Genomic DNA, 27,336 nt, shown 5'->3' on the forward strand with positions numbered 1-27,336 from the left:
GTAAACTCTTGTACAATAAAGTTTAAAATATTCAAGTGTACTACAACCTCCCAAAGATGTCCCAATTGACAAAATATACAGGATAAATATGTCAAGTTTGGTACTTTACCTTGCTCCAGTCATCCTTGAGTCTATTTTTCATTTCCTTTCCAACCTCCATTCCAACCTCCTCTTTTTCATTGCTGTGGATAACTTCGTCTTTGTGCAGGACATTCGCGCTGGTAAGCCCGTTGCACAAACTTGTCTTCTCACTGTACATGAAGATATGTCACATTCGTACGCCTTTTACTGATCTGACAAATCTTTGCTAGTAGCTCTTCAATTCGATTTGGCCATCTGTAATAGTTTCCTTTGAACACGAGGACTGATTTTCGCTTTATGTCGACATTTACCTGAGCGGTTTTGTGTATATGATGCACCGAGCTTCAATGCCCGACTTATTCGACTGACTGTCTTTTGAGAAATACCCAGTTTCCTATTAATTTCTTGCTTATGTAGCGTTTTTCTTGTACAAAACATTCATTTAATGCAATTTTACGTGGTGATATGTCTTTGGTTTTGCCCATAATGGTCACTTTCGCTAAAGCTCAAAATACAGACGAAAGAAATTTCAATACTTTTTTCCTACAGATCTTTAGCTAAAAATAACACTTAAGAATGCAAAAATGCATGTGTTTTGAACTTAATGCACATGAAACTATCATTTGGAGTATTAAAAACATAATAACATTGAAAGCAAATTTAATGCGACGTATAAAGAAAGGACCAACATGTGCTAATATAAGTATACAATGATGCAGTTGTTTAATATTGTTGCCAGTTTCTTACCACTGTTGACAGTAAGAAATAAAAAGGATCATTACTTTCTATTGACAAGGTATATATAAAGTCCAGAAACTACTTTAGGTTTTAAAAATATCAACTGTACACAATACAAATGGAGAAAAAAACAAAATTCCTCGAAAATCCTGAAGAATCGACATTTAGTCTAATAATTTGCACACGTCTGTATTCTTACAAGAAAACAGTTATAGACGTGCCCCAATCATTTTGGAAATGAGTGTACAATCACAAAGAAAATTGCATTCTATTACTATATTATAATTTTAAAGTTAAATTCGTTCTCATATCACAGTATTACTGTCGGCCCAAAGCAGTCTTCAAACTGTATATTCTGAACGGTATTGTGTTCTTTTATCATACTTTATTATATTTAAAGACTACGCATAAAAGTATATTTACTTACAATATCTACTTATTTACTTATATATTATTTATTTATATTGAAGTAAATATGTGTGAAAAATAGTATAGGTAGTACACATACATAACGAATAAACAGTATAAATTTATATGTAAGTGGATTTTCTAAACTTGACCCTACTACTGATATAAACATGTAAAATTTTTAAATGTTATAAACAAATTAGGTTGAGTAACAGCCAGAAGACACATGTCTCACAATTAATCAACATTTGCAAATACATATTTATATTCACAATATCTCCAAGACACTGTTATATCTTTTTAATTTTGCACACACACTGCCACACACAAAATTTATTCCTACCTATTTCTCAAACTTTTATGGTGTAATTCACATGTAAGGGAAATCTGAGTTTTTTTTTCAGACATTCGAGTCAACAACAAGATACACACCAACGTCTATTTCAAACAGTGGTTCGGGTGTACTAATAATACCTATTTCATCTCTATTTCTACATAATTTCTACATTACTTTAAAGAGTAGTTCCTTTTCAACATTTGTAAGTTAATACTTTGCTACGTTTTAGTACAAATGGAAATACAACTTAGAAGTTAATATTATTACTTATATAAAGTACAGGCAACGAATTTTTTTTTATCCTCCAAATTATTTATTTAAAACCTACAAGTAAATCATATTAAATGAAAATAAAGCAATTAGTTACATGGATCTTATAATTTTTAGCATAAAGTAAAGAAATCGAAATAAATTCCTTCCCGGGAAACCCTCAACGGTCTCATAACCCTCAACGGTCATAAATTCCACACAAATGGACAAAACTCCTACACGCAATAACGGTCACAATCACCACATAAATGGTTAAAACTCCTACAAAAATGGAAAAAACTCCCACATAATCGGAAAAGTACCCGATAATTTAAAATGATCCTAGTAGCCCTTCTTTTATGCTTCACACGCTGAAAATAATAAAAGGAAATCGAAAGAATGCTTATGATCTAAAGTGAACAAGGTGATATGTGGACAAGTCCATTGATTTTTAGATCTTAAGCGATGTCGGGACATGCTTTTATTATTTTCAGCGTACTGAGCTTGCAACCAGGATCATTTCAAAGTGTGGGAGATTTGTCTGATTGTGTGGGACAGTCAGTCATTTGTGTCGCGGTTGTGACAATTTGTCGTGTGGAAGTGTTCTCCGTTTCTGTAGGCTAGTGGGGTCCTGCTACCAGTGGAGTCCAATTTGTATTTAAAAGGCATCAAAACTGATAACATTTACCTTAGCTATGATAGAAATTTATGAATTCATATTACATTGGTCGATTTCGATATTTTACGGTCACGAATTCACACCACTGAGTGCAAATAATAGCTTATATGGTTGTAACAAAACTGATTTACGCGACCCTGAAAACAATTAATTCCACTCTAGTATTAAAGTTTCCCATCGCTTTTATATGTTGCTCTCTCCTGCTTCCCATTGGTGTGTTAGGAATGTTACCCAAGCAGCACTCCTTTTCAAATTGCACACTTTCCAATTCCAATGTGTACGATTTATGGTTGAAACAACTTAAATCATACCAAATGTAAGTAGGAACTCTCTCTCTCTCTCTCTCTCTCTCACACACACACACATACATACAGACTGTTCCATAGCTCGTGTAATTTTCTACAGTACTGGTAGAAGATGAAGTTTTCACACTAAATATATAAATTTTGGCACTCTTATTGAGAAATATCTAAAGTATCTAAACACAAAAGTTCATTTTCCTTTTGAGAGATTCAATACTAAATTTTGGGAGCAGTTCTCTCAAATAGTTTTTCGTAAAATTTTAAGGCAAATGAGTTGTATTTGTTAGAAAATGCAGAAATACTCATTCACAAAGCTAGTAAAGTTGTCTCAAACATTACTTTAGGAAGGCCCTCTCTCCGGGGGCAAGGGGCGTAAAAAGGAGGTGGGTGATGTGATATCAAATTTCCAAAATTTATTTTCGGAGTGCCAGTAACCGTCACATTATTCACGAACGTCACAGAATTAACGCCGCAATGCTCCTTGCATGTAAAAGTGACTGATAATGGGGCTACAGCTCCCTTGCAAAAATAAGAAAATCACAATAAATATCTTTAGTAGGGACATACGAGAACAATGTAATTTTTATTTTTTTATTGTGAAATTTGTCGTCATTGTAGCAAAGGAGTATGCGTTTTTGAAATCTGGAATGCTATTTTGGTACCGCAGCGCCTTAGCGGGCACAGGGGGCGAAGCGTTAGATGATGGATCTTCATAAAAGTTCAAAATTTTGTTCCCGAAATGCCAGTGAGCGTCAGAGTTTTCACAAATGTCACAGAATTGTTATTCTAATGCTCCTTGCATGGCCAGTGTCTTATGTAGGGCTATAGTTCCCTTTGAAAAATAAAAAGGACGATAAATATCCTTAGTAGGGACACACGAGAAGAAGGTATTTTTTGTCAATTAATTTGAAATTTGGCGTGGACGAAGCAAACGAGTATGTTTTTTTTTATATCTGTAACATTATTTTGTTAATGTACTTGCTTAGGGGGCACAGGGGGTGAAGCATAAGTTATTGGATCTTTATAAAAATTTCAAATTTTATTTTGGAAAATCCAATGTGTGTCAGATTATTCACAAATATCACAGAATTAATATTCCATTGCTCCTTGCATGTGCCAGTGACTGATCAGTGCTTTACCACTGATACATCGATTCGTGGAGCCTTGTTTCGAACACACGCTTGAGGAATAGTCACCAAAGATTCATCAACAATATTGCCAAACTTTGGAGACGTGCTGAACGATTTAGTTTCGAAAAAACACCTACTAAATAAATCTAAAGATACTGTATCCTCGTGAGATATTTTCCATACAGCGCCAGAGATGATAGAGGCAAAATTTCATTCATATGAGTTGTCAACCGACCCCCTCACGTTCTATGGGGTGAAAAATCGGTATATTTAGGTAAACGAGGCAATGTAGGCAGTGTTGAATGATATTACGAGGAGTGTTCGATAATTCCTGATGTAAAAGAACTTCAGCTTCCCATTTAGCTTCCTTTCGCTACAGTGCACTTCCCTCAACAATGTTCTAGATCAGTTGTTCTCAAAGACGGGTCAACGGACCCCTGGTTGTACACGAAACCTCTAAATTGAGATGTAATAAAATGGAACTCACATCAGTTATACAAGAGTATTTTTAAGATTAAAAAATTGTAGCTGTGGTCGGTACGAGTAAAAACAATAGCTATTATTCATTTCTAGTGCTCAAGGATTTTATTGATTTTTCAGATGAAAAACTCTGCCGAAATCCATAATGCACTTGTAGAACACTTGAGAGAATTAGAAAACGTTTCTGCCCTGGTAATAGTTGGATTGAAAATCCTTCCACTAATGTAGAAATCCAATATATATTCTACAAGATTCTACATTATTTTTGTTGATCGTTTTCTTGTCAGTGATAATTTTAATTAGTATATATTTTTTTTAATTTCATATGATTTTTCAGATAGCATGGAAGTCGGTCCGCACACCTATTTTCCGAATGAACAGGAAGTAGTCGTTTTTGGAACGTTTGAGAACCACTGTACCAGTTTTTAGAAAAATCCTTGACGGGTATGCTTGAAGCCATTCTTCGGCAACCTGCATAACATGTTCATCGTTGGTAAACTTTGTTCCTCGCAGGTGCTACTTAATCTTCCGAAACAGGTGAAAGTCACCTAGAGCACGAACTTTAGAGTTTGTAGAATGCTCAAATATTTCATACCTTACATCGGCAATAGCGCTGAATGTAATTATAATGCAGGAGCAGCACTTTCATGTGTAGCATGCCACTGAGTTTCCCCTTGATTGCCTGCCTTACTTTTGGAACCTGTTATGAATAATAGTCACTTGTAATTGTCTTTAGACCCTGCAGATAATCAATGAACAGTATGCCCTTAACATAGATCCTCCCAGAAATTTTTTCTCCCATAATCTTGCCAGCTGATAGCATTTTCTTATATTTCTTGAGGGTGGGACATCATGTTGGAGCCACTGCATGCTATGTTGATGGACTCTGGACCGCAATGAGTACCCAGGTTCCACACAGCCACAAGAATACATAGTGAAATCAATTTAAATGTCTGCACTGTTCTGATTTTCATGCACTCGGGTTATGTTCAAGGAATATTAAAATTTACAAGAAAAGAAGGATCTTTTTTTTAAAAAAATATAATGATACTTCAGTTTCGTATTTCAAGATAACTCATTAAGTGTCTGGTTTAAGATAGATTAACTGTAAAAATAATAGAAATATTTTCATTTTTTAATGCTTTTCAGTAGTATGTAAGGTGTTAGTCAGGGCTGTATTAACCTATGTGGAGGACCGTTGCTAGAAAAAAAAAATATGTGGACCCTGCAGACTTCACCTAATAAATTTCTCTCAAATTACAGTAGGAAAGTTAATGGAATGTGTTTAATATTTTTGGTTATATTTTGTTTTATGATGATGACTATACGTTCATGTTCTTTTCAGAAACCCAGTTGACATTTTGATCAGATTGGATGATGCTATTAACCTGTTGGCCCGAGGCTATATCCTTCCTAACTCTCTTCCTTAATCCGGTCCTCTTGTTAGTGTATGTGCTTTCGTGTGCATTCCTAAAGTTGCTATTGCTATCCATATAATAGTTTGTTCATGGCTTAAAATAAGAGAGAGGTTGAAAAATTTCGTAAATTTCGTCGATTCCCTGAAACATTTCGTCTATTTAGTTTTTTCTTTTTTTTTTGCTGATTTTGTAGCGGGATTTGCATTTCATGTTTTGATTGGACTATAGGATATAAATACACTTACCAACTGGTCAATATTTGTTCTCATTTCATTCCTTCTTCTACGGTTTTGTACGATTATTACAACGAAATTGTAAAACAATGAACATTCTTTCAAAAAGTAACTGACTTTTTATTAAAAAGCTGAACTTTTTTACATGTAAATTTGAAAACATTTTACCTTATAATTTTCGTCGACGATGCTGAATCTGCATTGTTTCTTAAATCTTAATTGTTTCTTGTAGTTGCCCCAGCCAGCATTTTTTGACCGAAGTAATGCATTATGTTGTTGCAACAAATATTTGTAAAATAATTCATAATTCATGTGTGAAACTACGTACATTTTAGTAAAATGAGCGATCCCGTAACTGACTGTAATAATTAGCGTTTTTACACTAAGTATTGATTAGAGAAAACATTCTTTACTCACTGAATTACCGTACTGCTAAAATCGGAAACTGAATTTGATAAAGTCCACTGGAAATTTCAATGGTATTTTACTTCAAAAAATGCTAATAACTACTCTCCAACAAGAGTTAAATTTTCATTTTAGACTAAGTACTCATATAAGATAAGGAATACAAAATTGATTACTAGGACTAGGATATATGCTGTACGACTATGCTTATACAATTACTTACATAACTTTCGTCATTTACAGTTTCGTCTTTCATTGATTATTTTCTGAAATATTATAGTTAGTTAAAAATTACAAATTCAACCAAACTTACTTGATCAAACTTGGCATGTTTGTAAATCTTGACAACATTGTATATTCACGTGAAATAAATATGATGTGCAGGCTTTTAGTTCCCGAGTTACATGATATCAAATTTGAAGTTTGGGATTCGACACATTTTCGAGAATCAGTCTTAATAATGAGTTGATTAAGAAACAATAGACAGTTCTCTAACACAATAGAGAAACATAGTAATGTTTCAAGGAAAATATTGAAAAAATAGAAATATGATTAAATGTCAGACTACCCAAAAATAATTGAAATTTAGTTTTGATATAGAAAAAAACATAAAATAGTACATGCTTGGCCAACGCCGGAAGGATGGCAACCCTAATTGGCCACGTTAATCAGCACGTTCACGTCTCATATACCCTCGCCGGTGAAACGGGCGCTCAACTGAATCAACAACATTCCGTGTGGGAACTGAAGGGGTAAGGCGGAAGTTCATGTCAAATGATTCAGTGCTAAAAGGCATGTTAAAATACTAACCAACCAAACAATCAAGGTGCAGAGGCACATGAGATGTCCATGCACATTCAGCACAACAAAAGATTACGTTAAAAAAACTTATTTTTTTCGGGGCACGGGAGCGATAGCGAATATTGAGAAAAGCACTGTGTTATGAAACATTATATAAAACACATGTTTTAGATAAATGTTAATCTAAAACGTTAATGTCAAAGACAGATTAAACATTTATGTATAAGATGTTTATCTCACAAGGAGACTTACCAAGGTGAAACTAACCGATTAGAATGAAACTTTGTACACTTCATTCACAGGATTTCGAAAAATTTCGAGAAATAATCGACACGTATTTTTTAATATTTCGGCATTGGTGCAGGTTTAAAAGTAGAACCAAACTTTGAACGTTAGAGTTGATCTTGAAGCGTAGACAGAAACAATTATTTATTGTAAAAAAACCTACTGCCAGGTGGGTTGTTTCAGGACAGCTCATTTAGAATCTGACGTCAAAATTAGAAAACGCATAATGGTGGATCCAATATGGTGATTACAATTACAAGCGTTGTCTGGTTTGAAATGCTCTGCGTTTAGCCAAGGACAATTATAGTTGGTAGGGGTTACAGCGAGGAGGATACAGACCGATTTGAAACACCTTTCTCTACTTATTTTAACGAGATGCTTGATTAAAGTAAATCTTTGTACCTCTCACTATTCGGGGTGCTCGTTTATAGTAAGTCTTCTGGCTTGGGAATATGTCCGAGTTTCATATAATGCATAATTTTTTAAATAAAATGTTACGAAATTGTTAAGCGTAGGAGGTTTTCATTACAAATAACCGCTTTCGTATCCTACGTACCTATATATTTGCAAATGTAGGAGAAGAAAACCTTTTCAAGAATCAATGATTGGATCTTCATTACGGAGATGTTAATTTATTATAAAGAAGGACAGTGTCAAAAAATGTCACAAGACATTTTTCCAGGGTCTAGAAAATACATCAAGATGCTAAATCCAATTGACCCTGCAGGAAAGGATGCCTTTATGATATACTCTTTTGAGATTCTACTCGGGATTCAAATATAATATAAATCACGTAAATAAGCACCCGATTAGTGAGAGGCGATATGAATCACTTTCACTAAGCACTCCGAGTAGTAGGAGCCGCGGGATTCACTTTCAAGAAGTATACCTAGTAGTGAGAAGCGAGGTGACTCATTTAAGTAAGCACCCCGAACAGCGAGAGTGTTAGAAAGTCACCTTAATCAAACATGCCGCTAAAATAAGAAAGGAAAGAGGTATCAAATCGGTTTGCAACCTTCTCGCAATAACGCATGCCAACTATGATTGTTCCTGGCTAACTGCAGACCATTTCAAACCAGAAAACGTTTGTAATTGTAATCACCATATTGAATCCACCATTTTGATATTTAAAATATTGACGTCAAATTCTTAATCAGCTGTCATAAAGCCTCCTTCGGAGTATGTTTTCTTCTATATTAAATGATTGTTTTCTGTCTATGCTTCAAAATCTTCCCTAACGTTCAAAGGTTTACTGAGGGACTTTCAAACCGTACCATGGCCGAAATTTAATAAAAATAAGTGTCCTTTCTTTTTCCATGTTGCACAAATCTGCAAAGTTTCTTTCAAATCGGTCAGTTACACTTCCGTAAGTTTCCTTGTTAGAGACTCATTCAGTAGTGTAATAATGATGGCCACAAGAATTGTCTTACACAGTGCTATACCTGCATTATTACAAGACTATCTTCTAATTCTAGAATTTACATACAAACTGTGAAAACAAAGTTGTCACAGTCATTTCTAATGTGCAATTTTTGTACCGAGTGTTCATGTTTCAGTTTAAATAAGTTGTCACTTAAAGTGACAAATGTGGAATACATTTAAATTCATATCGTCAGTAGAAGAGCCTGATCAAAAGCATATTCGAAAAGCAATTCCATTGCCCCATATTGAACGTCTAAGTAAGTTACTTAGCAAGAAAATGCAAAAAGTAGCTACGCGTTACAATTCTCAGCATATCCTATTTATGTTTCTATATTTAGATTTTTCTTTCGAAGCAAATCAGATCTTGTGCTTTTCCTTTCTATAGATGAATCTGATATTAAAAGAGTCTCACTGTTGTAAGAATGTTTCTACGTCATCGTCACGCACAAAGTAAAGGAACTGTTTGAATGGCGGGAGAGTTAATCAAAAAGGTGGTTATATCCTTCTGAGCGTTTAGGAACAAATGCAGCGACCACTTGTGGCCATAGCAAATTTCAAACTGCCTCTTGCCCGTTTGGGAACGAGTTGTTTCTTTCGCAGTAAAACGTGACTTAAATACCCACTTCTAATCCGATAAAGCGAAGTGGAGACCAAACTGCCAGTCTCCTGGTTTGAAGCGGTTGCCAGATATAAATAATAGTGTAAGAAGTTAACTTCATGGAAATCTGGTAATTTAGATATAAAGAATTCTGTAGTTCCTTTTTACATACTTTTAAATTCTTGAAGACTTATTTCTCCAAAACTCCGTGTACTTATCTACTTTGTGCTATTATTCTACACTGTAGATAACTGAAATATTGTAACACTGTAGATAATGTTAATAGCGTGAGTGTGTGTTTGACATTAGATCATCCTGATATGGTATTGGTACCAGTACCATTTATATCTTGCAGGTGATGTTGGCACCAGAATTCATTACATATAGTACGATACCACACGTGTTCCCAAAAATCTGCCATAAATAGCGAAATAAGTATTTTCCCTCCGCAAATATGAATAAGTGCCTTTTGATCTCACTCTCGTTTTCGTATCTCTTCTAATTTTTTATGCACATTTCGTTCCAACAAGTCAGTGTCCTAACTCGGAGCCAACAAGTACGCAAATACGTGTATATATATATTAACAACCTCCAACCGTCGTGCCTAAATTGCATGGGGATAAACCAATGTGTGACGGTTGAAGATCGCTACTACTCACCATCTGTGATGAGTAGGTTCGAAGGGGGAACAGAGAAAAAACACACAAATTTAACTTTCATTTAAATATCTGTATTCTATGAAATATCATGTGTTAATGTGGTTAATGTAGACTGTGTATAACGCTTCAGATCACATATCGTAAGCATCTAAGAAGTCAGTCACGAATAACTCGTACATAGCTGAGATACACATACCTTGCTAATAGATGACTGCCTGGACTGGATGTTGAAGTTCTACAACGATGAATAGTTCGTGCTGCGAATAGTCTATGTTAGCCGACTATTGTTCAACCATAATCCAAGTTAATGGTTGTACCGGATAATGCTATATCTTCCTAGATCTACTCCTGGACTGGACTCACAGTTGACTGATTACTGTGATAAGAGTACAAGTGGTTCTCTCTGTCGATCCTCCACTTCTGATCCCAATCCTTTCGGACCAGAGGTTTTTATTCTCAGTTTCCAGACATTCTGGAATTCATGTTGTTGAATTTTTGTATATCTCAGCTATTGGTAAAACATTGGTTTCACCCGAATTACATCGTGATCAACTTCTCAGACCAACAACTTTCTGCAAATCTGACAGTTATGCCACAGTCAGAGTGTGTCACTGTTACGGCATTACATCTTGATGACATTTCAATTCTTCAACCAAAACATTGCAAATCACAATAACATACAAACTGATGACTTAGCGTCTAGCCATAAGAAAACATAACATTCAACGCATTTACAAATTATTGACGTAAACAAATAAACACAAACACGTGTTTACACTATATGACAAAATTTCATTACTATACTTTGTTACAACATTTAATAACTGAGATGCTCTATCTCCAAAATAATATGTTCCAAAACCGTATATATCCACATGCCCCCCTTCAAAACGAGGGAACTGCGTTCACGAATAAATTTCTCTACAGAAATTGACAAAATATTTGGTATAAAATACAAACAAAAATAATTAAATATATTTGTCCATCACCCTGTATATATGCATATTAATTTAACCATTTATCATACATAGAAAATCTGTCAAACATCGTTTATTTATTTCCATTCATTCTTTAAAAAAAATCTTGACGAGAGTCTTTATAAAAAGTATCGGCTCCTGCCATCTATTGGATTATACACATAACTACATGTAACTATCTGTTACTTCCTGCGCTCTCAAACGCACATACATATACTTTTTATTCTCTCGTTCTCGAAATTTTCCATTGCATTTAGTAGCAAAGTCCAAAACAGTGTCTGTTACCACTGCACTTATTTCACCAATATCAGTGTCTTCACCACTGATGTTTTAATGAACACAAAACACTTTATTATACACTCTTCATCTCCTAATGATACACTAATATATTCAGAAACAACGTCCCATCTCGTTGCATGACTTTTACAAAACAATTAAAATTTGAAAATATAACAATCACTTCCCTGTTAGTATCTTTCCTATTCATACAGTTAGCAACTCTGTGTAACTTCCTTGCCATAGATTGATTGCTCAGCGAAGTTTTTGGCAATGACATTGAGAAAGTTCCACGTAGTTTCCTATTAGTTGCGTCGCTTCGATACTTGCAGTTGACCGTGAAATCGTGTCCGCACTTTTTCGTTAAAATTTGAAAATTGTTCACAAAATTAAGATATTACACGGACGTACATAAACTTTTTCACTTCCCGAGTTCGTGGATAAATGTTCATCCGTTTTTTCCGTCCCGAAAATTATATAATTTCGTGATTTCTAGTGCGTCACTCTGAATTTTGGTGTTGTGGAACGTCTCTTGTGTACCAACTACATCTGAATTATTTTGTGCTAACTCTCTGTGCTTTGGATAGTGATCTGAATTATTTTCTGTCTTACTAGTGTGATTTTTATTAACTAGTGCATAGATTGGAATTGAATCGTTGTGCTCTATGTGATTAACATCGTCATATACCTTATTTTTATTTTCAACATTTCCTATGTTCTTTCTTCCTACTAAATTTACGTAATTTAATAAAATAAATACACTATAACTATAAACGTCGCTAGTACTAACACGGTTAAAGTTGTTAATGCAATAGTAACTATCATAGACTTCTTCTCCATATTGCCTGTAAATATAAATAACTAGTTGTGAAATCCCGTTTTTATTTATTTTAAAACTAATATTACTAAATCTTTGTCTATGGTTCTTTTTCGTAAAAATATTACGAATTCTTACCATAGGCCTAGTTTCAGTGTTCTAAATCTGTTCATTATTCCCTATAAAATGCACAACAGATGCATATTCTGAACAATGACTAGTGTTCTAACAGTTATGTAACCTATTCGGATTCTAAAATGTTACGCTTGTTACATTTTAATTCATTTAACGACGTATTTCTCATTTTTTTTCAAAGTTGTAAAATCCTACATTTTCACGCATATTTATGTATTTAAATACACTTTACTACTGGTTTTACTGTTATATGTAGGTACTACTATCTTTATTGATGTTTATTCCATCATTCTTTAACATTACAAAGTTCTATTTACTTTGAATTCATTCATATTGCATCAAAAATCGTCGTGATTGAGAGTAACTTCTTATGTGTAGGCGTGGCTTGTTGCTATGGATCAGCCATGTTGGCTTAGAAGCTCCACCCATAACTACGGATTCCTATCTCTCTCGAGACAAGCGATTCCATCCACCGTGAGTAGAAACTTCCAGTGAACTGAAACGCTGTAAGTTGTTATTTCTCTACACATGACTATTGAAGTAACTAATGAACTGAATACTTTAACTTATTATTAGAATAATAATCGATATGCCAATTGATTATTCTATAACAATAATGAATCAATAGTTTTTACTCTCATTTTTAAAAAAAACTTGAATTTAGAAAATGAATTTTAACTTAAAATAACTTGTTTACATACAAATTAACGACAATTATAGAAATGATGCATTATGACTGTATTCTATTTTGACTATTTCTCGTCTATTATCTATTATTTTCTACTTTTCTATTTAAACTGTTTACTTCTTTTAACGACTTTTTCATACTTTTTACGACTTTTATTCTTCATTCGTAAGCTTACTTATCTAGTTTATGTTACTAGCCTCTGTAATATTTACTATTTGTCTATTTGTCTAGCTTTTACTAATAGACAATTTTTCTACTTTTTGCTGCTTTTCATAGCTTTAAGCTACTGATTTCACTAATATTATGCTGTTATATAACCTAGCTATTATCTATTTACATGCTCGTATCTATTTTTATCTATGATGTTCTATTTACTATGCTTATTGTCTACTGCTTTTCTTTCTCTACCAAAACACTGAATTTTGCCGTATTAGTACCGCGTAACCATTCTTATTCAAAAACTTATTCGTTTCACCAATTCAAACAGACTACTCCTAGTTTTGTCTAGAATCAAATAACCTAGGCTTTTCGACTCGTAACTACCACATGCTGTTGGTAAGTATTTCTACATGTTACCAATTGTTTCATATACTAATAAACTATTCCTTTTCAGATTTTTATTCAGATTATTTTCAGATTTAATAAACTATTCAGACACTTAGAACCTTTTTTTTCAAAAAAATACCATTCTTCTTCATATCCAAAAATGTAAAACTTTTTTTTCACAACCCAAGGCACATACAACATCGATTTACATGATATGCTTACTTCATTAATACCTATTGATGATTATTATTATTATTATTATTATTATTATTATTATTTTTATTATTATTATTGATTTTGAACTTTATACTGCCGAATTGATCTATAAAGCCTACAATACAATACTAATAACAATAATGTCGTTGATATTAATGCTATGATTATTCCAAATATTACATATATAATATAATCTGTTTTTAGATGTAGTTCAGGGAGTGATGTATCGACTTTTAATTTCAATAACTTTTCGGTTAAACTATTTAACTCCTGCGTATGTAACGAAAAATTTACTTGTCTCTCCGTCCAATTTCCAATCAATTTCATATGTTTATTTTGAACGTGTATTATTCTCTTAGTTGGAATTAACAGCTCTCCTATTATTATGTTGTCAAATTTATCATACTATATGAAACTTGATTTAGATTTAGTTTGATCCAGTTTTGTGGAAGTAACTTCTTGATGTACACCCACTTTTGTCATGTACGCTTCCTTTTCAACAGAAGAATACATCACACCTGCGTGTGTATATCTGAATATCACATTCCCCAAAAATTTCTCAGAATTCTGCTGGCATCCTTCCAAAGAATTATTTAAAATAATATTATTCTGACACTTTGCCTCATTGTCCATAGTTATGCTTTCACAGAAGTACAAGAAACTTTTAAATTCGCATTTATTTTTATCTAATGAATGATATTTACCTTCCGCCAAGTAAACTGCTTCCGGAAATTCGTAAAATATTCTGGTATTATTTATTAAGTAGCCCATAGATATTATGTCATACATGATTGAAATACTAGTATCATATATTATCGGAGTTTTTTAATATTAAATCAATATTATTTTCTTCGTAATGATATTTTACTAAATATACGCTAGACATTTGGTAAAACATCCCAATGTCTGACCTATAAATAGTATTCTTCAACACATCATGAAGACTTATTAACCTTTTAACATCAGCATTAGATCATATATGATATGTTAGTTGATTATTTAATATACTATTTACTATTTTATTTACCCTCTCCTGCACAAGATGAGCAAACAAATTTGCCATTATCTTGCGTTGGGATTGATGTAAATAACAATATAGCTCTTGAATTTTATTTTTAAAATCTTTTACTACAATTCCGTGGACTACAGAAATTTCATTATTAAATGATGCTTTTAGATTTTTAATTTCACTTGTTAATAAATTTTCGTATTTATTTAATTTATCAATGGAACGATACAACTGTTGATTATGTATTAGGTTATATGTCGATAGACCAATAGACGATAATCCCAGTAACCACGAAAATATGAACCTTTTATTTCTATGATTATCATTACACCTAGTTTTTCCATTTTCATAAACAAAATGACAAGGTAGTAAATTTACTATGTTTTGTCTGAATTCTTTTTCTTTTACAGCATAATCGTTAACAATTTCGTATGCATCAGTACACTTATCATGTACTGGCACCGATTCTTGAAAGTTCAAATGCATCTTTACAGTAGTAAACACCATGTTTGTAGCATGTACGGCATATGCATTCTGCGTCAAAGCTAATCCAATTTCCGTTAACGTTATCTGTTGTTGTTCCCCTCTGCTATGCCCATACTGATCAATAGTATTTGAAAAATGAAAATCTTGAACATGATGTTAACTGCAAATAATTGAAACTTAGAATTACTACTTAAATTTATTTTATTTATTTTAATAATTTTTAACTCTTTTATTTAGTTAATACTTATGTTTTTATTTATTTTATTTACGTTGTATGCGTACCTTGGATTATTCAACAATTCAAACACATTTACGACATATCTCTAATTTAAAAAAAATTCTCTATTTTCCTAATCACTCTAAATTCTGTAAACAAAACATGTTTACCAGTTCAGAGATTTTTCAGATGGAAACCAAAATTTCCTTTGATTTCGGTCACGGACTTTTGTTGATAAACAGCGGTCCAACTCGCTGTCCACTGATAAAAACATTTTGTCTACAGATCCCTAACAAACAAAACAACCTTATATACTCAATTTTATTCGGGTTTTTCGTCGCAAAAAAAACTTTTAACTTTTTGTGATGCAGTCTTTGAGTCACTAATCCTCTTGGTTTTCTCACGCGTTGTTTTTTTTCTTTTTAGACATCACTGTCTAAATCCGAGTCATCATCTTGCTTGTCAGAATCTTCATCATTCGCGCTAACAAATGGTTTTAAACGCCGAATATCAATCGTGTCAACCTTTCTTGCCCTTTCTTCGTCTCATATTTTACTTTATATGAATTGCTATTCATTTTTTCCACTATAACTCCACGAGTATTGAATCTTTTCCCAAAACAAGCTGGAATGCCTGCTCTCGGCATCTCACGTATCCATACCTTTTGACCAATGTCAAAGTTAGGTTGAGAAAACTTCTTCTCGATCTGCTTCTTCTGAGACTTAAACCGTTTTTGCAAATTTTGGTACGCTACCTTTCTTGCTTCTTTGACAGTTCTTATTCGCTCATCATTCTCCACATACTCACAAGGAATGTCCAGATCTTGTTCTAAGAACATTCTGGGTTCACGCCCTGTTAGCAAATAATATGGCGAGTGTTTCGTTCCGTCATGAATTTGCGTATTCATGGTAAATACTATGCAAGGTAGGATTTCCTCCCAATTTGTGAATTCACGGTCTATGTAGTGCTTCATGACCTGCTGTATGGATCCTATGACTCTCTCAGATGTTCCTATGTTATAGTGAGCATCCGTATTGGCGAAGTTTAACTTCATACCAAAACGCTCTGCCATTTCTTCCATCACTTGGCTTTGATGTGTACAATGCCGGTCCATCGCTAGAATCTCAGGAATGCCATGTTTCGTGATTAGCTCTTCAAAAATCACTTCTGCAATAATCTCGGATGTTATAGCGGGAACTGCTTTAGCAATTACATAACGTGTAGCACTATCTACGAACACAATCACATATTTATTTCGATGGTTTTTAGACCTTTTAAATGGCCCAATCTCGTCCATAGTTACATGCTGGAATGGCATATAACTTGGGTACGTCTGTGGATGCAATGGTGTCCTACCAGCCTTACGCTTCTGAATCTGACAGCTTACACACTGGCTGACCTTCTCCTGAAAAAAAAAACTTTTTCATATTCGGGAAATAAATAGATTTTAATGCCCGATTATAGCATTTGGTATAGGAGTAGTGTCCTCCTCCATAAATCGAACAATGCAAGTTTTTAAATACTTGTTCCCTTAATGAAAAAGGAATGCACAATAGAAATTTCTTTCCATTTGCCATCCTTTGTGTTCTGAAAAGTTTTCCATCTTTTACTACATACCAGCGTGCTTGCCTCTCAGCTTTCTCGTCTGCTACCTCAGGATGTTCAATAGCATTCATAATTGGCCCGAAGAAAGAATCCTTTCTCTGCAACTCAGCTACGTCTACGTCATCATCGAAAGTGATGTTTACTTCGAGATCTTCGGTCTTCACTGGTAATGCATCCAAATCAATATCTTCATCCGTGGGTTGAATATCGGTATTCCTCGACAATACATCGCTCGGGTTCTTCTCACCTGGACAATGCACCGGCGTATACTGGTATTGTGCCATTTCTAAACTGTATCTCAATAACTTTGGTGATAATTTTGGCGTTGTTTGTAAATATTTAATGCATCTACAATCAGTATACAATTCAAACTCTTTGTTATACAGATAGTAGTTGAATGCTTTAAAGGCACTCACCACGGCCAAAATTTCCAACTCTACTATGTGTCTTCTAGCTTCATTCGGTCTCAATACGCTACTATAATATGCAATTGCGGTCCATTCTCCATTTACTTGCTTCTGCATGAGAACTGCTCCAATTGACTTCGTCGACGCATCGATATACACTCTCGTCTCTAGATTTTCTCGGAATGGCGCTAATAATGGTGCCTTCAACAATGCATCTTTTAATTTTTCAAAGCTATTTTGATGCTCCTCGGTCCATACGAATTTGTGATTTTTCCTCAGCAACTGTTGAAAACTTGCTGAAATTTCTGCGTAGTCTTTGCAAAATTTTCGTACATAATTCGTCAGACCCATAAATGACTTGAGTTCTTTTGCGCTTGTGGGTGGCTTACAAGCTTTTATTGCCTGTATCACTTTTGGACTTATTTCGTATCCGGCCTCACTTACAATGTGACCTAATGCCAAAACATTTTCCTCCATAAAGTGACACTTTTCTACTGATAATTTCAAGCCATACTTTCTTAGTCTTTGAAAAACAGAATGTAATACCGACACCATCTTTTCTTGATTGTTTACATAAAGGAATACGTCGTCCTTGTAATATGACACCGCTTCCGGATGAACGTTAGCTAATGTCATAGCCATGATTTTCGTGTATATGGCTGGCGATTGGATGTATCCCATGGGTAATTTGGAATATTGGTAAGCACCGACGCCAGGAATGTTAAACGCCGTGTACTTTCTTGACTCCTTAAAAATGGATACAGTGTGATAGGCACTTTTGATGTCAAGTACACTGAAGAATTTATGACCCCCCATACATGTTAGAATCTGATGTATGGGAGGCAACGCCACGGAATAGAATTTTACGTGTTTATTTAAAGCCCTACAGTCGAGACATGCTCTGATCGCTCCATTAGGCTTTTTACGAACAACATGGGTGAATTGTAAGAGCTATTACTTTCCTCGATAATGTTCTGTTCGAGCAGGATGTTTATTTGCTCTTAACCTTTGTCTCTCATTGCAATTGGGATCGGATACTGTTGCCTTCTAAAAGGAACTTCCGTTTCCAATTCTATTTTATGTTCTACGCCTTTAACTCTGCCTAACTCATTGTTTCTCCACGCAAAAACATCTGCATAATCATAACAAAGCTTTTCCAATTTCTTTTTGATTTCAGGTTTAGTTTTTTCGCCAAATTTTAATCTTGTCTTGTCATAATTTTTCCGTGCATCTAACACCTCTTCAATTTCATCATAAGTTAATCCTTCCTGTCTCAATTCCGTCTCACTAACACATTCTTCCGCATCTCCAACTTTCAAATTCCTTGTTAACATTATTGTCTTGTTCGATGGATTAATTATCTCTAGACTCCGATTTTCTTTTGATAATATCGCTCTAGGTATAAATACATTGTACTGTGTTTCTAATAACTTATCAGGCTCTAATAGATACTCGTTATTTGCCCAAGAATTGACTAGATTGACTTCAACAGTCGTTCTAGTTCTTGGTAACAACTTAACTCTATGTCCTAAGACCCATTTTGGTTTCAAACTTGTCTTTACACTAATCGCGATATTATCGGAAACTGTTCTTGTTTCCTGATGATTCTTATAATTTCTAGTCGGTCTCCCGAACCTTTGAAGTACGATTTTACTATTTTCGTAGTCTATTTGACAATTCTGTGTTCTCAAGAAATCGTTCCCGATTAACATTTGGTACGGAAAGTCCTTTATTATTCTAAACTCTTGTTGAAATGTCTGATTCGATATTTTAAATTTAATTACAGCCAATTTATTGATTACGAGTGTATTTTGCGTAATACCCTTAATTTTCGTTTGTCTTGGAATAATTCGCGCACTTGGTGGCACTAATTTCACATTGATAATGGGAATTTGTGATCCACTATCAAGTAAAGCTTTAATTTGTCTATTTTCTATTTCTAATGGTAAATATACCATATTATTTTCCAAACTTACTGAGGCAATAACTTCTCGTGTTCTTACATTTCTGTTCCCTGTAAATGCGCCTCGCCCATTTACAGATGTATTCAGTTTAAATGACTAGGACCTGCGGTTTGGTAGTATGTTGTACCATTCACTTGTGCTGGTAAACTTGCACAAATCTTTGCTGATTATGATTATCAGAATAATGGCTTTGTTGACAAGAAATCTGACAACTGCCTTGCCTGTTTCCTTGTTGACCACGTCCACGATTATTTCGCCAGTATCCACCTCTATTACCACGTCTATTATGAAAACTATTGTTTCCTCTATTACTATTTTGACCTCTATTATTATTATTTGACCAATACTTGTTTTTATTTCCGCGATAAGTATTCCTATTATTACCTCTATATTGTCGATTGTTTCTAAAATTTTGATTCTTCCCTTGTTTTCTACCTTGACTATCGTGTTTTTCTTCTTCTTGCGTTTTTGCTGACAACGCGAGTTGCAATTTATCGATCTTTTTCTGTAATTCCGCGATCTGCGTTAGACTTTGCGGTTCTTGTTTAATTTTGTGTTCTTCTTTACTTTTCCTTACAACCCCGTGATCCAACTCGGACTCACTTCCTTCATCTTCGACTTGTTCCCTGATCTTTTTAACTAAGTCTTTAATTGTAACCTTTCCTGTTTCTCGTTTCACGCGCTTCGCGATTTTACATTTGTTCTTCTCGATCTTTTGTAGATCATCTACAAACTTATCTAAACTACAGTAGGCTATCGTCCCTACTTTCTCCATATAGTATGGATGTAATCCACCAACTATTATTCCAATTTTCTTTATATCCGTCATATTTGAGTCTAACCTCTCGCAAAGATCGAGCATGTCATATACATAGTTTATGACAGCTTCGTCTTCTTGTTGCAAACGTTCCTTAATCCTATCTTCAATATCGAGGGTCACATTCGATTTAGTAAATTCCTCAACGATTTCTGCCTGTAAATCCTTATATTGCATTTCCGCTGTATTTTTCCGTTTCAGGAACAATTTTATCCATTGTCTCCCTACTCCTTTAAAAATATTTGGTATCAACTCTTTTCTTTTGTTTTCGGCGATACCTGCCATCTGACAAGCATCATCGAACTCATCAAAGAAAGAAACGATGTAACTATCGTTCTTCAAATCAAACTTTGGTAATTTATTTATGTCCGCGTAAAAAGTAATATTAGAAGTCATTTTAACGTCCTTACTGTTACTATTTACTAAATTCTGATCTAAATTTATAATGGATGGAAAATCTTTCGACTCGGATTTTATCACAGGACTACTAGGAAAGTTGAACACCGGTTCCTTACTTAAAATAATTTTGCGACTCGCGGCTGTGTCTTGACTACTAGAATTTTTTCGTCGTTCAGGTGTCGTTACACCAAATAAGTTATGTACTTCAATACTAATTCCCTTATTTGCCTTCTGTGCCCTCGTCAACACAGTATTTTCGTTCATTTATCAATATATACTTAATACAACTTATATTTCTGACAACGAAGTGTGGGAGGGTGGTGTGGGTTAACCTGATTACTTTATCTACTAGAGTCAATGTCTAAGCCTTTCGAGATCCGAACCAAATCTCGTATTCAATTGGTGAACGTTAACATTACAAAATTTTACCATCCTAAATTACTTAATCTACAATTATTTTAAACCGGGACTTGAACCAAACAAGCCTTCACCATAAGAAGGTGAGCTATGCAATGTTAATGTTGTTAATGTTGTTAATGTAGACTGTGTATAACGCGTCAGATCACATATCGTAAGCATCTAAGAAGTCAGTCACGAATAACTCGTACATAGCTGAGATACACATACCTTGCTAATAGATGACTGCCTGGACTGGATGTTGAAGTTCTACAACGATGAATAGTTCGTCCTGCGAATAGTCTATGTTAGCCGACATTTGTTCAACCATAATCCAAGTTAATGGTTGTACCGGATAATGCTAGATCTTCCTAGATCTACTCCTGGACTGGACTCACAGTTGACTGATTACTGTGATAAGAGTACAAGTGGTTCTCTCTGTCGATCCTCCACTTCTGATCCCAATCCTTTCGAACCAGAGGTTTTTATTCTCAGTTTCCAGACATTCTGGAATTCATGTTGCTGACTTTTTGTATATCTCAGCTATTGGTAAAACATTGGTTTCACCCGAATTACATCGTGATCAACTTCTCAGACCAACAACTTTCTGCAAATCTGACAGTTATGCCACAGTCAAAGTGTGTCACTGTTACAGCATTACATCTTGATGACATTTCAATTCTTCAACCAAAACATTGCAAATCACAATAACATACAAACTGACGACTTAGCGTCTAGCCATAAGAAAACATAACATTCAACGCATTTACAAATTATTGACGTAAACAAATAAACACAAACACGTGTTTACACTATATGACATTTCATTACTATACTTTGATACAACATTTAATAACTGAGATGCTCTATCTCCAAAATAATATGTTCCAAAACCGTATATATATCGTGTGTGTGTGTGTGTGTGTGTGTGTGTGTATTTGTGTATTAATATCTGTTTCACTGGTTTCTTCGTAGAAGAGTGAACGAGGAAAAGAAATGTACTATCTTTCTTATCTACTATCCATTTCATAAAGATAGGCCCCTGACTTCGAGGTGCTGCTGTGACGTCCAGTCAAAACTTATACTGCATTATCGTACCTCGTTGGAATTGTTGGAATGTCCTCTTTTCAATACTTAAGACATACAAATTGTCTTTGTACTGTATAATGAGAAAAAATAGAAATTAATGAAAAAGTGCGTATTTTTTCGTATTTTTTTGGTAAATCAATGTTTGTAGGACTATATCTCGGAAAGGAGTTAACATGAAATAACTTCCTGTGCAAGATATGTAGATGCATATATTTCCTGCAAGTTCTGAAAATTTCATTACTCAACACGTAGTAATTTTCTTGTTATTCAGCAAAAAGTGAGACAACATTATCTCTGAATTGCGGCGGTGTATTAACAATCTGAAAAAACTTTTAGAAAGATCTTAAAGTAGCTTTTTCAACCAAACTGTTTTGGCTTGTTTTAAAAGATAAACAATCACAAATATGACATTATGCTTTTCTCTGCTTTGCGCCCTTCGCTATCGGAGTTTATACGGAGTGCTATGTTGCCACATTTTCCTGACGCGTATACACTCTCAGCCGGACGGGTATTTAAACTTGTTACGCACTGTCCGTCACTTTTTAGAGATATTTTAAAAATGTAATGTCTCCACAGATTTTAAACCAATTTCTTAGAAATTAACAGAATATACAGTAAATGTACCAAGTGTTCAAAATTAGAAAAGCGAACTCTTATCTTGTTTGGATTTGCATGTGATGGTACTCGGAAATTTGTTGATTTTTGTCAGTTCTTCACTTATTGCACGCAGTACAAAATACACTTGCACTGAAACAAAAACACGCAAAAAGTTTATTATATGATACAACCTTAGTTGATATGTAATATTGAGTTTACACTTCACAGAAAATCTGTTTTCAGATCTAAGAGCTCCTAGCTACATTAGAATCTGCCTTTGAATAGGAATGACGCGGTTTTTTTTCGTTGCAGCCTCAGGTTTACTTGAAACAGAGTTACTATCTTGTTCACTCCCGGATACGCCACTGAGCACAGAATAATCAATGTCCTTACTATTAATTACTAACTTATAACCGTCTGAGTCAGTCATTCATCAGTTCTGCAATTTCATTATCGCTAAACATTTTGCCTCTTCTTTTTGTAATACCGCCGCTCGTGAAGGAATATCCACTTTTTTTAATCAAAAAGCACAAGATATACTCACGAAAATATAAATGCCCGTTCGTCCGTCTCTTTGCAATGAACCCATATGATATGAATGCGTGTGTAAGTTTTGGACGCCTACGAACCGAAGGGAAGTATTGAAGACTTAATCAGTGCGACGTGATTAGACGCAAATACAGCCCTCGTCACCTACTCATTGCATTGTTTTCTTTCGTTGAAAGAAAACAAAGGACCCATTCTGTGTTACTGTACATTCGGCAAGGGAATTGATCGCAGAACTTGGGTGAACACGTGATTGCCAAGGCACATTTCTTTTTAACCTTTAACATGTTCGTAAGCTGGAGAGTGTAGATCTTGAGGTAGAAATGGAGCAATTGTTTATAAATATTAGGGAAGATAGCAGGAGCAGCGAAGTCAACAAAGTCATGACGAAAGTGAATGAAGTAAATAGATTAAGAGATGAGCTTTTGGATGTGTTACTTCAACGTTTTATTTCGATTACATTGAGATGTGTACACTCATGTCCAAAATTATTGTCGCATATCTATAACTGTCTTCTTGTAAGAATATAATTTGATAATGATTTTGCAGGGTACTTTTAATACTGATACTATATGTAGAGTCGGGAAATGTATATTTGTGGTAAATTTCATAGGAAAAAATACGAAAATTAGCATGAGTAAAACAAAATGTTGCTAAATGGATAAGAAAATTTTAGTTTCGTTTTATTGTTCTTATTTACTGCTCTTTTGACATGGAATTTTCCACATAGCCTACATGTCTTTGCCGATTATACACATACTAACATTATAAGAAATACCAGGCGAATTCGTTATCAAATTATATTCCTACAATAACATATTTATAGAAATGCGACAATAATTTTAGACATGAGTGTACATGCATTAATGTTTTTATGATGTTGTGAAAGGTTATAATAAATACTTTTTCCTATTACATTCTTATGAAGTAGACTTCGCGCTACAAGCTTCCTGAACGCGACAACACTGCACGACAGCGTTGCCGCACTTCCATTTACTGTATGCTGTTTCTTTATATAAGCGCGGGGAATTTAAAGATTGGGTTGCAACATGGCTCACCGCTTAACGCAGAGAACATGTTGAAGTAAACATATTTTTTCAAAAAAGTAATTACTCTACCTACTAAACCCTTTTTTGTTAATAGTTCCAAATATTTGGAACACTAGACTTCCAAATTTTCGAACAGTATTTTGTACGTTTCTCTACCTACCATGGTAAAGGAGATCAGAGCTTCGCACATTTGTTTTAATTACACAAACAATATCAAGTGATGAAAATTGAACTTTTCACAACTTACTCTTAATGGATGCATCTACATATTGTACACAGGAAATTATTTCACGTGATCTCTTTTCTGAGATATAGCTCTATAAACATTGATCTACCAAAAAAGTACGATATAATACGCACTTTTTCATTAATTTTTATTTTTTTCTCACTACATAGTACAAAGAAAATTTTTATGTCTTAAGTATTAAAAAGACAACATTCCACCAATTCCAACGAGGTACGACAATGCAATATAAGTTTTGAGTGGGCGTCACGGCAGCACCGCGAAGTCAGGGGCCTATCTTTATGAAATGGATAGTAGGCGACGCTTCTCCATTTCTGCATGTGGTCATAACATTTCCACTTTGGTGTGAGAATATTTGTTTCGTCTTTTTTGCTGCGGGGACAATTTCTTTCTTGCGATATCTTGAAATGTCTGCCATGTTCGTAGTGGGATCCAGCTTCTCCTGTGTTGTGTATTCGGAACCGGAACTTGTACCCCAACTTGAGTCGGAAGAGTATGCGCATGCGCCACCAAGTGTTCCGTAAACCAGTATGTGTGCGTGAGAGGGAGAGAGAGAGAGCTGGAAATTAAACCAGACGCTAGGGGTGAGCGGACCACTGCTCTACAATGTTTCAATAGTAGTAGAAATATGTGTTCATATTTCTACGATGTTGTAGCCTTTTGTAGTCTATGGTCTGCTGCTGCTGGTCCTGTCTTAAATCCGAACCGGGAGTGGGAGTTGGAACTGTATTTCTACTAAAATGGAACTGCTCATGCGTAATCAAGTGTATATGTGTGTGAACGAAAAATAGACTATTGTCTTTTATAATGGTTCGAAAACAGTGATTGTAACATCCTAGTCCTTGCGTAGTCTGCTCTCGGGTACCGGTTCTGGTACTGGAACTTGACTCGGAGCTGGAGCACGAACCTGGAACATTTTGCGCATGCGCCACCAAGTGTTTCGTAAACCTAGTTTGTGTATGTTCCCGCATTCCTATCCTTGTTGGTACCTGAATATGGTTTAACACCTTACCAGTTCGGACCGGAAAAATTGTTGGGACATTTTCCGGTACAAATCAATTTTTAAGACTGCAGGAACTCCGTTAAAAACCACCTGTGCCTTCTGACTGAATTTTGGGAAGATCTCAATAATTATAGAAAAATGTGAGAATCTGTGTAAACCGTGTGTATGCTCTGCCGAATTAGCTGCCTCCTGATGGTCTCACACTTTAACTAAAAACGTATGGCGCATACGGCAACTACTGGTACTGCCCTGCATACGGGATGGAGAAACTAAGGTAAGTGGAAAGAGGTGGTGAGATGTGCGGGTGAATAAACACACAAGTAAATGGGCAGAGTGCTTGGTGGTACAGATACAGCGTGGGGACTTTCATTTGCGCAGTCGCGTCGACTCCCAGTAGCTTGCCTTTCACATGACATAAGTAAAGGAGAAGGTGTGTTGATATCAGGGGAGGTTTTGGTCGCAATTGGAGGAACGTGTATGCATATGTTCAAAACTCATACTTCAAGGAACGATAGGAACACAAACAATGATTTTGATATATGCATGGAACGGAGCCTAGCCAAAAACTTATACACAGCACATGATCGTATCGGGATACAATTATTGTTTCTATCTGCACACGTAGTTCGAATTTCTGTTGCACTAGGTAGAAACTTTTGCGACCAGTGTCTGAAAGGAAAGTTTATTCATTTGCTATATTGGTCTTAGATTGAAGCTTTACAAGTATATTTGCAAATCGCAGATTCACACATAACTACATACGATGTTCCAACTTTAACACTATTTTATTTCCTTCTTTTGTTAAACAACTTATTAGTTTAAAGATAATAATATTCTAAATATTTATTTTAACCTTTAAGAAATAAATAGCTCACAGACATATTTTATCAGTTGGCCCTATACGGATTTGTTCAATTAATTCAAATATGTAATTGGAAAGACTTAAGATATCTGGGTTGGCAAGGGACAGGCAGCGACTGCAGCATGTTATTGTTGCTGTGAATACGTATTCTGTCTGTCTCAGTAGAATAGCAGTGTGCTTGTATCAAGCAAACTGATATAAAGTAAAATACGTTAAGTCTAATTTCTAAAGAGGACATATTATTAAATCTCGGCTCTATGGTGTGAGCGTGGTGAAAGTGGTAAGTGTGTTGAGTGTCGTGAATAAAAACATTCACTTGACTTTCAAAGTGAAGATCTCTTATAAAATTTACGGGGAAACCACATCCTCGAAGACGACAAGTGGTTAAAAGAAAATTCATGGTGACAGGTCCCACCTACAGCTGTGCGATATTTCAATATGTGGATTCATAGATATTTTTAAGTATCGAAAACTTTTAAAATCGATGTATTAATTCTTTCGTTATTTCAATATTTCCGTACTTTTCAGTATCACAATATTACCATTCTTCGATAATTTTATTGCATTAGTATGTTCATGTTTAGCAGTATTTCGATATTTTCAAGTTAACCTGTTCAATCCCAGATACTCATCTGCAATCGTACAAATTTATATGGTTGTGGATTTGTATCGTAGAAAAATAATATTTGTATATTTTTAAATTGTAGTGCTATAAAACATACATATGACGCTTTGTAAAAGACAGTAGCTACGTATATTTATGTTT

The 27,336-nt window shown here is 34.7% G+C and overlaps 1 long non-coding RNA gene across 1 annotated transcript in view; it reads left to right on the forward strand.

The window, feature by feature from the left end:
* The window catches only part of LOC145683305 (uncharacterized), a 175,912-nt gene that overhangs the window by 142,293 nt on the left and 6,283 nt on the right, over window positions 1-27,336 (forward strand). The gene's annotated exons all lie outside the window — the stretch shown is intronic.

This window comes from Thermobia domestica, chromosome 4, assembly GCF_964235325.1.
Source record: "Thermobia domestica chromosome 4, izTheDome1.hap1.1, whole genome shotgun sequence".
NCBI lineage: Eukaryota > Metazoa > Arthropoda > Insecta > Zygentoma > Lepismatidae > Thermobia > Thermobia domestica.